Raw genomic sequence first — 15,409 nt, 5'->3', positions numbered from 1 at the left:
TAGTTTATACCTAAGATATAGACCTATTTATAGGCAAAGAGGTGTAGTCAAACTTGAACTTAGTTTTTTACTCCTTGATCTAGAAGTGCTATATATCAGAGTTCCAATTGGATTTTGATACTTTATTAGACTTCTGATTTGATCCCTTATTAGACTTCTGATCTAATTAAACCATGAGTCCTATTCCGATTTTACCTGCCGGGAATAGGACTACTGATTAAACTATATATACTTGGACTAAGAGTCCTGTCCCAATTCTATCGGGATATGACTACTAATCGGATTAAGACTCTTCTCCAAGTTGAATTGAAGTAAGAGTCATAATCCATATTTACTGGGATAAATGATACATGATTTTTCGGGAATAGCTGCTAAGTGTTTATCTCCTGAATTGGACTTCTCGAGAGTCTTGCTATCTCCTCATTGGATCGGGTTGAGTGAAATTTATTCCCAACAATCCGGAATCGCAGACCCGCTAGATTACTGTTTGCAAAGAGTTGTCAGAGTTAGAGAGTCATTTTTCCCTGGAGTTGAAGTCAAAGAAAACAAAATTGCGTGATCCTATTTTGTGACGAAGGTAGCATCGAACTTTTATTCTACGTACAGTCTTCTTGTAGCTGCATGTGAAACATAACACCAAAAAAATGATTGGTGGGATAGTTTAGGTAACAATTTGATCGTAATTATTACACCAAAAAAAAAAAAGAAAAAAAAAAGAAAGAAAGAAAGAGTCTTTCACACAACTGAAACTTATTTTAATTCTAGCAATAAAATTTTCAACTACAAATATTTTAACCAAACTTCTAAAGCTGAAACGCAAATATTTAATTATATAAAAAACTATTCAAAGGGTCTGTTTGGTTTGTAAAATAGGTCCTTCAATGGAATAGTTATTCTAATAAATAATTATTTTGTTTGGCTGCAGATCATTTTTAGGATCAGCTATTTTTATAGAAATAAATATTCATCTACGAAAAGGGATATCTATTCTTTTAAAAAAAAAAAAAAAAAAAAATTAACACATTATATATAATATATTTTTTTCAAACCCAAATAAAAAAGCTTGAAAAAAAGAAAAGAAACAAAAACTGAAACTGAAGGAATTTATGTGGGTGGCTAACCACACATAACAGAACCCGGGGATGGTCGTAGCTTGTACGTGGTGGTCACGTACCCCCTGAGGGACTCTGGCAACTGCATGTGAATTACGTGAATGATTCGTCGTCCTTTTGTATCTCCAACTTTAATTCTTAAGAACATAGAGTAGGGGGCCGGGGCGTTGAAAGAGTCGACCTTTTCTTCTGGGTTTAGACCCTGCTTAACTACAAGCAAAGAATTAATTGGTTTACAAGAAAAGCTTAACTAATATTATTCTTCTATTATTGCTGATTACAATTTATAACCATGCATGCACGTACCTCTGTCACCATGCTCATCAATGCTTGTGCAAGAAGTTCCCAATGATCGACCAATTTTATTTTTTTGAATATTTTAACCATTTTGGTTCAATTCCATTAAAAAATATGTATTGTCACCAAACGAGACCTAAAATTTATGTGAACCTTTTTTAATTTTTTTTTCTTTTTGAAGAAAAGAACGACTATATAATTTTGAACGAATTGAATATTGCACAATTTTAACTCGTTTGTATCCAAATTAAACTTGAGCTCACGTACACTAATAATAGATCGAGTTGATACGTACAGATGGCGCAAAGAATCACTTCTCTAAGAATTGCAATTAATTTTCTCGATCACCAAAATTACAAAATAAAGATAAAACCCCCCAAATTTGAATAAGAAAATAGAGGGAAAAAAAAAATAGAAACTTATATAGAGAGGAGTTTATAATTGAATAAAACATTTTAAAAACTTTTCATCTTCTTAGCATTTAATTATTTTTTCTGTTTGATTTTGAACGTTGAACTTGTACATGTGACATAATTTCTTTCTTTTTGACGTTTAGAATAAATTATATATTATTAGCATTGAATATTAAAACAATTCATTTCAATTCTCTTGCTAATGGCTAATGAAATTAAAGATGCTTCCGAGATGTAAAATAGACTACAAACGTGCTAGCTTAATATTGTTTACAAAAAGCACTATTATTAAAGTTTTTATACTATATATATATATATATATATATAACTCCCTCATCATTCAATACACCAAAAGCTTCTCTTAAATTAACAAAAAAACATGACTTCTCCCCAACCCACAACAATGTCGTCATCATCTCAATCTTATTCCAAATTTGATGAGTATCAATGGGTGAATCAGATCCGTCGAGCCCTCGAAGAAGAGCAGGACGATGCTGCTGCTGCTGCTGCTAAAGTCCCAGTATGCATCTTCAATGTCCCCAAAGCCCTTCTTGCCAGTCATCCAGATTCTTAAACTCCACAAGAAGTTGCTCTTGGTCCTTTCCACTATTTGCGTCCGGAGCTCTATGAGATGCAGAGGTACAAGCTAGCGGCAGCAAGAAGCACTCAAAAGCAACTCCAATGCCTTAAGTTCCAAAATCTGGTTGACCAATTGATAAATCTTGAGCCAAGGATCCGAGCATGCTATCATAAGTACTTGGATTTGAATGGCGAAACGTTGGCGTGGATGATGGCCGTCGATGCATCGTTCTTGTTGGAGTTCCTTCAAATTTATGCCGTCGAAAAAGGAAGGGTGCTGACAAAAGTTTCCTCCAGAATGTCACACTTGGTTGACTATGCCGGGAAGAAGTCGGCACATAACGCAATTCTTAGAGATATGATAATGCTTGAGAACCAAATCCCTTTATTTGTGTTGAGGAAAGTGTTAGTATTCCAATTCTCGTCCCCAGAGTCTGCCGACGAGATGTTGCTTTCAATGTTGACGGGGTTATGCAAAGAGCTTTCGCCTTTCAAGCTGTTGAAAGACCCATCAAAGATTCAAGTCTCAAAGGCCGCCCACTTGCTAGCCTTTTTGTACGACATGGTCGTGCCCAAAATGGAAGAACCATCGGAAATAATCGAAGTTCCGGACATGGATCCTAAGGAAGGCGGCATGCAAGGCGAGGAAAAATCTTCTGCAGACTCCAGTTACGTGAAAAAACTCCTGGATGAGATTTGGAATCTCATCAAGAAGGTACTACTCTTTAATCACTATTTAATTATCGTAAAAGGTTAAATTTATAGAAAATAGTTATTTTAATAATTTAGTATATATTATAGCAACCTTTCATGTATATATGCGTGAACTTAAACTCTCCTTTAATTAGTGGAGTAATGTTATCGATCTACCATCTTTTTATACCTTAATGCTGATGTGGCGTGCATGGTTCCCAAAACAAAAAGAGAGGTGATTCTCGTACATCACATGTACAACAAGTGTACAACACCCTCCTCACATGGGGTGGGCCCCAAAGTGTGTGGGGCCCACCCCATGTGAGAGGGGTGTTGTACACTTGTTGTATATGTGATGTACATTTATCATTGAGTAATGATTCACTACCACCTAAATATACAACTTTTCACCACCTTGTCTATGTGGCAAGGTGGTCCCCCACTATTTTTTGAATTTTTTTATTTTTTAAAAATAAATTAAGGTAGGGGACCACCTTGCCACATAGGCAAGGTGGTAAAAAGTTATATCTTTAGGTGGTATTCAATCATTACTCTTTATCATTTTTTCCAAAAAAAAAAAAAAAGAAGCCCATATGCATCTTTAGAGATATGTTATTTGCACAACTCTTATACAACAATATTGATGTGTCCACTATTTAAAAATAAAAATAAAAAATGCTGAATATACCAGCATTATTATACAATTGTTGTGCAGCTATTATATGTATCTCTATTCGTTAACCAAATGTTATGGGGGACCACGTCATGCACGTCAGCTTTTTAAGATAAAATGATGGTAAATGTAACTATATAGCATATATACTCTAATTAATTAGTCATGTCCAATTAATATATAAAATATTTAATTAAAATGATAAGTAAATGATGAAAACAATAGTTAACATATTTAATTATTTAATTTATATTCTAACAGGTATTTGCATCTAGACCCGTAAAACTCATCCTAAAATTGCATGGACAATCCTCTCCGCGCTTCCCGGATCCACAATCTTAAAACAACTTCTGGAGAAAGAAGAATCCAATCCAGCAAATAAGACTTCAATTTCAAACAAACCACCGCTGGTGGAGGAAATCTCAATCCCTTCTGTGACTGAGCTCTCGAAATCCGGCGTCCGTTTCTTACCCAAAGACGGTAGCATATCAACCGTTGCTTTTAACGCCAAGAAATTCACGTTTGAACTCCCCAGAGTGAGTTTAGATATCAACACGGAGGTGGTTTTGAGAAACTTGGTAGCATATGAAGCTTCGAATGCATCGGGGCCGTTGGTTTTTACGCGTTACACTGAATTAATGAATGGGATTATTGACACTGAGGAGGACGCGAAAGCCCTAAGAGAAAAAGGGATCATTTCGAACCGTTTGAAGAGCGATAGAGAGGTGGCAAATCTGTGGAATGGAATGAGCAAGTCCATCAGATTGACAAAAGTGCCATTTTTAGACAAGGTGATTGAAGATGTGAACAAGTATCACAGTCGCAGATAGAGGGTTAAAGTTGGAAAATTCTTTAAGGTTTACGTGTTTGGTTCTTGGCAGTTTCTCACAATATTGCTTGCTGCAATTTTTTTCCTGCTCTTGATGAAATTGCAATCTTTTTGCTCGGTTTATGGATACATGCAGTACTAGTCGCATTCTTCCGGCCAAGGCCCCAGTACCCAATCTTGGTACTGCTTCGATCTTAGCTGTTCCTTTATATATATATATACATACCTTAAAAAATAGTTCCCATAAGTTTGTGTGCCTTGTTTAAAAAAACGTTGGTCGGTGCTTGCCTTTTTTATTTGTATATTTTTCATTTTTTGGTTTGGGAATTGTAAATATTTGGGAATGTCATGATCATATTCCAAGTTTGTGAAAGATTGTAATTAATTATAAGAAAATTGCACCACTTTCTTTATCTCCATATATAGAGCAAGTTTGGCGGTCTTTCAAATTTTCATGCTATATATCATTAGGCTGATGTGGTAGTACTCGAAACTCATCGATCTTTAGATTAGTTTTTATTAGAAAACAAAAACAAAAACAAAACAAAACAAAAAAAAAACAAAAACAAAAACAAAAACCAAAACCAAAGGCTAAGGGGAACTATCACGCCAGCCAAGCCAGCCTAATGAGATGAGATTGGGATATCATATAGGTGTAGTATGTAGGCTTATTGTTCTAGCAAACAAGTCAACTATACCGGAAAATCATAATTGCTTTATTATCAGGAAGAGTAGCGCTAGGGCTGTACAAGCGAGCGGTTATTAATCACAAATAACTGCTATCCGCATATTCGAATGCGGTTATTGTTTTGGTGTTTAATACTTATAATGGGGTGTTTGTATTTTCTTTGTTTTTTTTTTTTTTTTTTTTCAGTTGGAATGTGGAATCAAGATATAGATTTCACTCAAACACTAGGGCTTAAAAAAAACTAAATCATGTTCAAAGCATTTTTAAAATCGTTTTAAATATGTTATAATAGAGGTCCAAAAGGCCTATTATATATCCGATACAAGGATAGTGGTTAACAATCGCATCAAATAACCGTAATAACCACCCCGATAGGGGTCAACAACCATATAATGTGGATGCGGTTACTTAAAAGAGAACCACACAAAATGCGAATACGAGTACCATAACCGCATCCGCATCTGCATATACAACCTTAAGTAATGCTACATACTAAATTTTCGTCTCACTGGACTGAAATGCGAATCAGTCTTTACGTTAGCCCTTATTTTTATTTTATTTTATTTTTTTAAAAAAAAAAAAGAAAAAAAGAAAAGAAAAAAGAGACTAATAGGGCACTGTCAGCCAAGTAGGATAAAAGAATGATGAGAGTGAAGTATATAATCTATGGAAAGCATTTCCATGATTGTAGGCAATGAAATCAGCTATATATATCGATCCCAAAACCAGAATTGATGTATATGATTTTAGGAGATAACATCAGCCAACACTACAAAAAACACTGTAAATCGCCACGTGTCTACAGTAACCGGTACTGTAGACACGCGGCCAGATGGCAGCGTGTGTCTCTGGCCACGTGGCCATATGTGGCGTAGAAACAATTGGCAGCGTGTATAAATTACACGCGGCCAGATGGCAGCGTGTAATTTATACACGCGGCCAATTGGCAGCGTGTATAAATTGGCCGCGTGTAATTTATACACGCTGCCATCTGGCCGCGTGTAATTTATGCACGCTGCCATCTGGCGGACACGTGTAATTTAATACACGTGGCTAACTGGTGTTTTCCAAAAAAATATTTTTGGAATTCCTTTTTTAAAAAAAAAAAAAAACAAATAGTATGTACATGATAATATTACTATGTACCCTATACCAAATTAGAGTTTATAAACTAATTAGTTTTGTACAGTACTTGTATTTAAATTTTTTTGAATTTATTTATATTAAAAATTCTTATTATATACCCCAACAATAAATTTGTGCTTTATTTAGTATGTATTGTACTTATAGTTATGTTTTAGGGTTTACATGCAAGTTGAGTTTCTTGAATATGGTTTATACGTTAGGACTTAATTTATTGTATGTGTAGTACATACTCTCAGGGTTAGGGTTCGTAGAACATCCATCTGAATGTGTTCGCCTTGTGGTCCCGATCATTATAGCATACCTTACACAAGTATAAAATTGCATTCCTCTATCATTTGATCCAGTTCAATGTTCAAAACTTGGTCGAACTATCATTTGATCCTAGAGTTAGGGTTTATCACTATATATATAGTATATATATTTAGGGTTAGGGTTTATGGCTTATACAAATAGTACATACACTTAATATTAGGGTTAAGGTTAGGGTTTATGGCTTATACATATAGTACATACACTTAATATTAGGGTTAAGGTTAGGGTTTATGGCTTACATATATATGGTACATACACTTAAGATTAGGGTTAAGGTTAGAGTTTATGGCTTACATATATATGGTACATACACTTAAGATTAGGGTTAAGGTTAGAGTTTATGGCTTACATATATATGGTACATACACTTAAGATTAGGGTTAAGATTATGGGTTTTAAGGTTCAATTTTATGGTCGGGGTTTAGTATAGTATAGTATATATATATATATATATATATATATATATATATATATATATATATACTTAGGGTTAGGATTTAGTTTTAATTAATAGTTTACGGTTTAGTTTTATGACTTAGGGTTTAGCAATTTGTACAGTACATACACTTAGGGTTTAACAATTTGTACAGTACATACACTTAGGGTTGCATGTGTTTGTATTTGTATTTGTATTTGTATTTCAAAACTATCTTGTCATATTATGTATATACATATATATAATATATGCATGCATGCATGCATGTAAACGGCGTGCCGAAACTATATACCTTTATAGTTACTTGTATATAACCTAAAATTGGTGTTTATGGCTATATATATATATATATAGTATACTTATATAGCTATACTGTGTATAGCTATATATATATAGTATATATATACACTTAGGGTTAGGGTTTATAGATATATATAATAACGTTGTATATACACTTAGTGTTAAGGTTTATGTTTATATAGAGTACTAAATGCATAATTAACCCAAATTTGTGCTATATATATATGCATAATTATACGGCGAGGAACAAAAAAAAAAATTTGCAACATAACAAAGTACATACACTTAGGGTTAGGGTTTATGACTATATATAGTATATAGATATAGGGTTAGAGGTTATGGGCTACGTGCAATATGTTTATAGTATATTTACGTTTTACGTGTTGAGTACTTTAAATATATATGGTATACTTATAAGTAAACCCTAACTCTAATTAGGATTTACGTTAATGGAATACTAATCTAATAAAACCCTAACCCCATATATATATAGGACCTATATATATATATATGAAACTTAACACAGACTTAGGGTTTAAGAATTAGTTTTAGGGTTATCGTTTAGGGTTTAGTTTTATGGGTTAGAGTTTACGTAAACCTTAACACTATATATATTACATACACTTAGGGTCGGATTAGGGTTTGTGTTTGTGTTTATATATATATATATATATATATATATATATATATATATATATATATATATATATATATATATTTTATATAGATAATATATATATCTATATATATATATAATTTTTCGTTTTTCAAAAAAATAAAAAATAAAAATAAAAACAGATAGAGACGTGTATTATTATACATGTCTCTAATTGGCCGGGTGGCATTACGCCACGCGGCCAATTTTTGGCCAGGTGACCTGCGCGGGACAATTCCCGTGCGCCACCTGGCCTAAATTTTAATTAATAATAATAATAAAAAAAAAAACAGGGTAGATTCCAAAGGAAGCTACCCTCGTTCTTAGCACATTTCTCCCTCTCTCCCTCAGCTCTCTCTCGCTCACTCAGCTCTCTCTCTCTCTCTCTCTCTCTCTCTCTCTCTCTCTCTCTCTCTCTCTCTCTCTCTCTCTCTCTCTCCCTCTCCGTCCACCGACCACCGACCACCAGGATCCGGTGTCTTCTCCGGCCAGGTCCCTCTCCGGCCGTCACTGCACCACGCGTGTTGGCCCAATAGGTGCATGCTCTCTGTCTCTCTCTCTATCTCTCTCTCTCTTTATCTCTGTCTCTCTCTCTAGCTCTCTCTCTCTCTCTCTAACCGAACCAGGAACCCTAACCCTAGGTCCGGACCTATCTCTCTCTACATCTCCCTCTCACTCTCTCTCTCTCTATCTCTCTCTCTAGCTCTCTCTCTCTCTCTCTCTCTCTCTCTCTCTAACCGAACCACAGTATGAACCCTAACCCTAGGTCCGGACCTATCTCTCTCTACATCTCCCTCTCTCTCTCTCTTTTTCTCTCTGTCTCTCTCTAGCTCTCTCTCTCTCTCTCTCTCTCTCTCTCTCTCTCTCTCTAACCGAACCACAGACTAAACCATAACCCTAGGTCCGGACCTCTCTCTCTCTACACCCATCTCTCTGACTCTATCTCTCTACATCTCTCTCTCTCTCTCTGAAACCTCTCCCGGTGTCTCTCTCTCTCTCTCTCTCTCTCTCTCTCTCTCTCTCTCTCTCTCTCTCTCTCTCTCTCTCTCTCTCTCTCTCTCTCTCTCTCTCTGCCTTGTACGTGATTGCTATTTTGGGACTTGTTTTGGGATATTATTTTGGGACTAATATGTTTTAATGCAGGTACATTTTGGCAAAGGAGCATACAAATCACTCAAAAAAAAAATATTTGTGAGTAATTTTAGCATTAATTTTTTTTCTTTATTTTTGGCTATAATAAACTTGGTGCATTTAAATTAATTTGTTTAAAATCTGTTTCTAATTTTTTTAATAGTTTCATATAATAATTGTGGATTTAGCAATTAATAATGGTCTATGCAATGCTGTTAATTTTGTTGGGTTTGAATATCTATTGTTGTGTAATTTTATGTGTTTTGATGTGGTTGGTCGTTATGCATGAAAAATATTCGTACAGTTGTGGTATTTTTTTTTGTTTTGTAATATGTTTTACTGTACTACGAATTGGTGTGTGGATTATTATTTGTGGCAATTATTTTATTAACTTCATCATAAAATCAATGATCAAAACCAATAAAATATAAATAAGTATGCGGTACTACAAAAAACAATTTTTGGGTTTTTTAAGAACAAAGAAAAAAAGTTTAATAGTTCATTTTCAGGTAATTTTTTTACAAACAAAAAAAAAAAAACCATTTCAAAGTAAACTCGCCATCATTTCATAATAAAATGATCGTATCTAACGATTATTGGATAGATACAGAAAATTAAATTTGGCCACCGTCTACGATTTATAATAATTTTTTTTATTATTCAATTTATAACAAAGGTGTAAACAATAAACCCTAAATCCTAAATCAAAACCAATATAAAAATCCCTATGATCAAATCTCAAAACCAAACCCCTAAGCTTTATACTCTAAAAAACAAGCAAAAACCATAAACCCTAAACCCTAGCCCAAATTACCGTTCACCCTAAAAACCCTAAACCCTACAAAAGAGTGAAATTTTTTTATTACTTTTTTATTGTAGTTAAACCCTAAACCCTAACCCTAAAAACTAAACCCTAAAAACCTAAATCCTAACCTTAAAACCCTAAACCCTAAACTCTAACCTTAAAACCCTAACCCTAAAAACTAAACCGTAAAAACTAAACCCTAAAAACCTAAACCCTAACCTTAAAAACCTAAACCCTAACCTTAAAACCCTAAAACCTAAAACCTAAACCCTAAACCCTAACCTTAAAACCCTAACCCTAAAAACTAAACCCTAAACCCTAAACCCTAACCTTAAAACCCTAAACCCTAACCTTAAAACCCTAACCCTAAAACCCTAAACCCTAACCTTAAAACCCTAACCCTAAAAACTAAACCCTAAACCCTAAACCCTAACCTTAAAACCCTAACCCTAAAAACTAAACCCTAAAAACCTAAATCCTAACCTTAAAACCCAAAAACCTAAACCCTAAACCCTAAATTCTAACCTTAATACCCTAACCCTAAAAACTAAACCGTAAAAACTAAACCCTAAAAACCTAAACCCTAACTTTAAAACCCTAAAACCTAAACCCTAAACCCTAAACCCTAACCTTAAAACCCTAACCCTAAAACCCTAAACCCTAACCTTAAAACCCTAACCCTAAAAACTAAACCCTAAAAACCTAAATCCTAACCTTAAAACCCTAAAACCTAAACCCTAAACCCTAAATTCTAACCTTAATACCCTAACCCTAAAAACTAAACCGTAAAAACTAAACCCTAAAAACCTAAACCCTAACTTTAAAACCCTAAAACCTAAACCCTAAACCCTAAACCCTAACCTTAAAACCCTAACCCTAAAACCCTAAACCCTAACCTTAAAACCCTAACCCTAAAAACTAAACCCTAAACCCTAAACCCTAACCTTAAAACCCTAACCCTAAAACCCTAAACCCTAACCTTAAAACCCTAACCCTAAAAACTAAACCCTAAAAACCTAAATCCTAACCTTAAAACCCTAAAACCTAAACCCTAAACCCTAAATTCTAACCTTAATACCCTAACCCTAAAAACTAAACCGTAAAAACTAAACCCTAAAAACCTAAACCCTAACTTTAAAACCCTAAAACCTAAACCCTAAACCCTAACCTTAAAACCCTAACCCTAAAACCCTAAACCCTAACCTTAAAACCCTAACCCTAAAAACTAAACCCTAAACCGTAAACCCTAACCTTAAAACCCTAACCCTAAAACCCTAAACCCTAACCTTAAAACCCTAACCCTAAAAACTAAACCCTAAAAACCTAAATCCTAACCTTAAAACCCTAAAACCTAAACCCTAAACCCTAAATTCTAACCTTAATACCCTAACCCTAAAAACTAAACCGTAAAAACTAAACCCTAAACCCCTAAACCCTAACTTTAAAACCCTAAAACCTAAACCCTAAACCCTAAACCCTAACCTTTAAACCCTAACCTTAAAACCCTAACCCTAAAACCCTAAACCCTAACCTTAAAACCCTAACCCTAAAACCCTAAACCCTAACCTTAAAACCCTAACCCTAAAAACTAAACCCTAAACCCTAAACCCTAACCTTAAAACCCTAACCCTAAAAACTAAACCCTAAAAACCTAAATCCTAACCTTAAAACCCTAAAACCTAAACCCTAAACCCTAAATTCTAACCTTAATACCCTAACCCTAAAAACTAAACCGTAAAAACTAAACCCTAAAAACCTAAACCCTAACCTTAAAAACTAGAACCCTAACAACCTAAACCCTAACCTTAAAAACTAAACCCTTAAAACCCAAACCCTAAAAACTAGAACCCTAAAAACCTAAACCCTAACCTTTTTAACCCTAAACCCTAAAAAAAGAAACCTTAAAACTCTAAACCATAAATAAAGAATAAAGAATAGCAAAAAAAAAAAAAATTAAAAATGGGAGAGATCTCTTTTTTTTTTTAATTACTTTTTTATGGTGAGGTAAACCCAAACCCTAACCCTACAAACTAAACCGTAAAAAGCTAAAACCCTAAACCCTAAAAAAAAAAAAAACAAAACCCTAAACCCTAAAAAAAGAAAGAAGAATATTAAAAAAATATAAAAGAAAAAGGTTCGAGTCTCTTTTTTTTTTTTTATTACTATTTTATTTTAGTTAAACCCTAAACCCTAAAACCTTACACCCTAAAAAACCCTAAACCCTACAAATATTAAAACCTAAACCCTAAACCCTAACCCTAAAAACTAAACCCTTAAAAACCTAAACCCTAACCTTAAAACCTAAAAAGAAAAAACCCTAACTCCTAAAAAAAGTATGAAAAAATGATACTTTGAGTTAACTGTTTAAAACAAACAGTAAACAATCAAGCACTTTATTTGCTGTAATCAAATAACATATTTCGTTTCAAACTGTTAACTCGCGTACAGAGGAATATGGACAAGTCGTGGATGTCAGCACCTAGAGGTACAACACAGTATAACGACGGGTGTAGAGCGTTCGTGGCATTTGCCGTTCGTAACTGTAGGTCTGCTGATGGCAAAATTTACTGCCCATGTAAGTACTGCCGGAATAACCAGCGGCACCCCCCAGATTACGTTCTTGCCCACCTGACAGGGGGGAAGGGAATGTCCACGGGATACGGTTTCTGGTATATGCACGATGAGACAACCCTAAACCCTGCTGGTCCTGTTCGGGGTCACGATCATCCCAGTGTCACAGATACGGCTGCATGTGGCATTGAACATGTAGAAGTCACAGAACAAGGCGGAGACCTGGAACAAGGTGGTGACATGCACACCATGTTGCGTGACGCCTTCGGCATGCACGAAGTAGGTGACACCGATCATGTTGGCCAGCCCGGAGAAGTAAATGAAGGAACCTCTGCAAGGGACACATTGAAGTACCTTGAGTTGTTGAAGACTGCCGACAAGCCACTTCACCCCGGTACAAAGCACAGTAAATTGAGTGCTACTGTACATTTCTACAACTTGAAGTGCATTGGAGGTATTAGTAACAAGATTTTTTCTGATATTCTTGAGCTTGTCAGTCAGTTATTGCCTTCTTGCGATGAGGCATTGCCGGTTAATACGTACGAGGCGAAGAAATTCCTCAGTTCCATGGGTCTCGGGTATGAGAAGATTCCGGCGTGTCGTAATGACTGTATGCTATTCTGGAAAGACAATAAAGATCTAGATACATGCACCGTATGTGGAGAATCTAAGTGGATGGCTGATATACATTTCGATCAGGATGGTGGGGTAATATCGTCGAGGAAAAAACGTCCAGTGAAGGTGTTGAGATGGTTTCCACTCATCCCACGGTTACAGAGGTTATTCATGTCGGAGCACACGGCGCACAATATGAGGTGGCATGCAGAAGGCCGCACTAGGGACGGCGTATTGAGGCACCCCGCGGACGGTGAGGCATGGAGATCGTTCGACTCTCTACATCCGGATTTTATGGCCGACGGTAGGAACGTGCGGCTTGGACTGACAGTAGACGGATTCAATCCATTTGGGAACATGAGTACATCCCACAGCACATGGCCCGTATTACTTGTACCGTACAATTTGCCTCCTTGGATGTGCATGAAACAGACGTCGTTCATCCTGTCACTGGTTATCCCTGGACCGAGCTCACCTGGTATGGATATCGACGTCTACCTTCAGCCACTGATTGATGAGCTGTTGGAGCTGTGGGATGTAGGGGTACGAACACTAGATGCTGCGAAGATGGAGAATTTCAATATGCGTGCTCAGTTGATGTGGACAATAAACGACTTCCCGGCGTATGCAGATTTATCCGGTTGGCCTAACAAAGGTGTGAAGGCATGTCCTTGTTGCATGCATTCGACACGTTCTAAACATCTGAATAACGGTTGTAAATTTTGTTACATGGGACACAAGAGGTACTTGCCAACCGAACATCTGTGGCGGCTGAACAGAAGAACGTTTGATGGGACTGAGGAGTTAGAATGTGCTCCTGATGTGCCTTGCGGGGACGAGATCCTCCAACAGTTGGACGGAGTTGCGTTTGGGAATGAGAATGCGGGTAAGACGAGACGGAAGAAGCGGAAGACGGGTGCACGGGGTGCTAATGATGTTGTATGGAAGAAGAAAAGTATTTTCTTCAGATTGCCGTACTGGAAGGACAATTTGATTCGGCATAATCTTGATGTCATGCACATAGAGAAAAATGTCATGGACAATATACTTGGCACTATTTTGGACATCAAAGGGAAAACGAAGGACAACTTGGCAGCTCGGCTGGATTTGCAGGAGATGGGGTTGAGACCTAAATTGCATCCGTTTACCGCCGCAAATGGTAAAACATATATACCCGCGGCTTGTCACACGATGTCCAGGGAGGATAAACAAAGCTTTTTAAAGGTGCTTCGAAATGTGAGAGTTCCAGACGGATATGCGTCGAACATTTCACGGTGTGTTTGGATGAAGGACCGTACAATTTCAGGGTTAAAAAGTCATGACAGCCACATACTGATACAGCAGCTTCTACCAATTGCATTGCGTCAGTCATTGCCAGACAAAGTGGTCAGACCTATCGTTGAGATGTCAGCATTTTTCAGAGGCATATGCTCAACCAAGCTAACCCAAGCTGAGATGGACCGACTGCAGGGTGGCGTCTGTATCACACTGTGCAAGCTGGAACAGGTATTTCCTCCTGGGTTTTTTACTAGCATGGTCCACTTGGTCGTGCATCTTGTGCGCGAATGTAGACTCGGCGGACCCGTTCAATATAGGTGGATGTACCCGGCAGAGAGGTAAAATACAATAGAATATATATATATATATATATATATATATATATTTCATGTAACTCGTGGCATTAAACGGGGGCAAGTCCTTAATGTTTGTGTGTGCACCAGGAGTCTTGGGGGTTTCAAGTCGAATGTGCGCAACAAAGCGGCTCCTGAGGGGTGCATTGCGGAAGGTTACATAGCGACCGAGCTAGTAACGTTCTATTCGAGATATCTAGAAAATGCATCAACCTTCCACAACAGACCTTTGAGAAACCCTGATGGTTCCAAGGGGGTGGGAACGCGAGTTAGATTGAACCGGTTGACGATGCATCAGATTCATCGTTATATTGTGTTCAACTCTGAAGAGTTTCTCAATTTGCGGATGTAAGTAGTGTTTACATATTGAACCGGATTCAAATGATATAATTGATAATAATTAGTTTTTTAATTATATCCGCTGAATGTAGGATGCATAAAGACGCTATTAGGCGATCATGCGTTAGGGGTCGCATCACGGACGCTCTGATTGAAGCCCAACATCACGAGCAGTTCTGCGAGT

The 15,409-nt window shown here is 36.5% G+C and overlaps 1 pseudogene; it reads left to right on the top strand.

The window, feature by feature from the left end:
• The first annotated feature begins 2,225 nt into the window (after nt 1-2,225).
• On the top strand, nt 2,226-4,738 carry LOC133863306 (putative UPF0481 protein At3g02645; annotated as a pseudogene).
• The last annotated feature ends 10,671 nt before the right edge of the window (nt 4,739-15,409 follow it).

This window comes from Alnus glutinosa, chromosome 3 (genome assembly GCF_958979055.1).
Source record: "Alnus glutinosa chromosome 3, dhAlnGlut1.1, whole genome shotgun sequence".
NCBI classification, from domain to species: Eukaryota; Viridiplantae; Streptophyta; class Magnoliopsida; order Fagales; family Betulaceae; genus Alnus; species Alnus glutinosa.
This window is presented reverse-complemented; position numbering and strand designations above follow the sequence as displayed.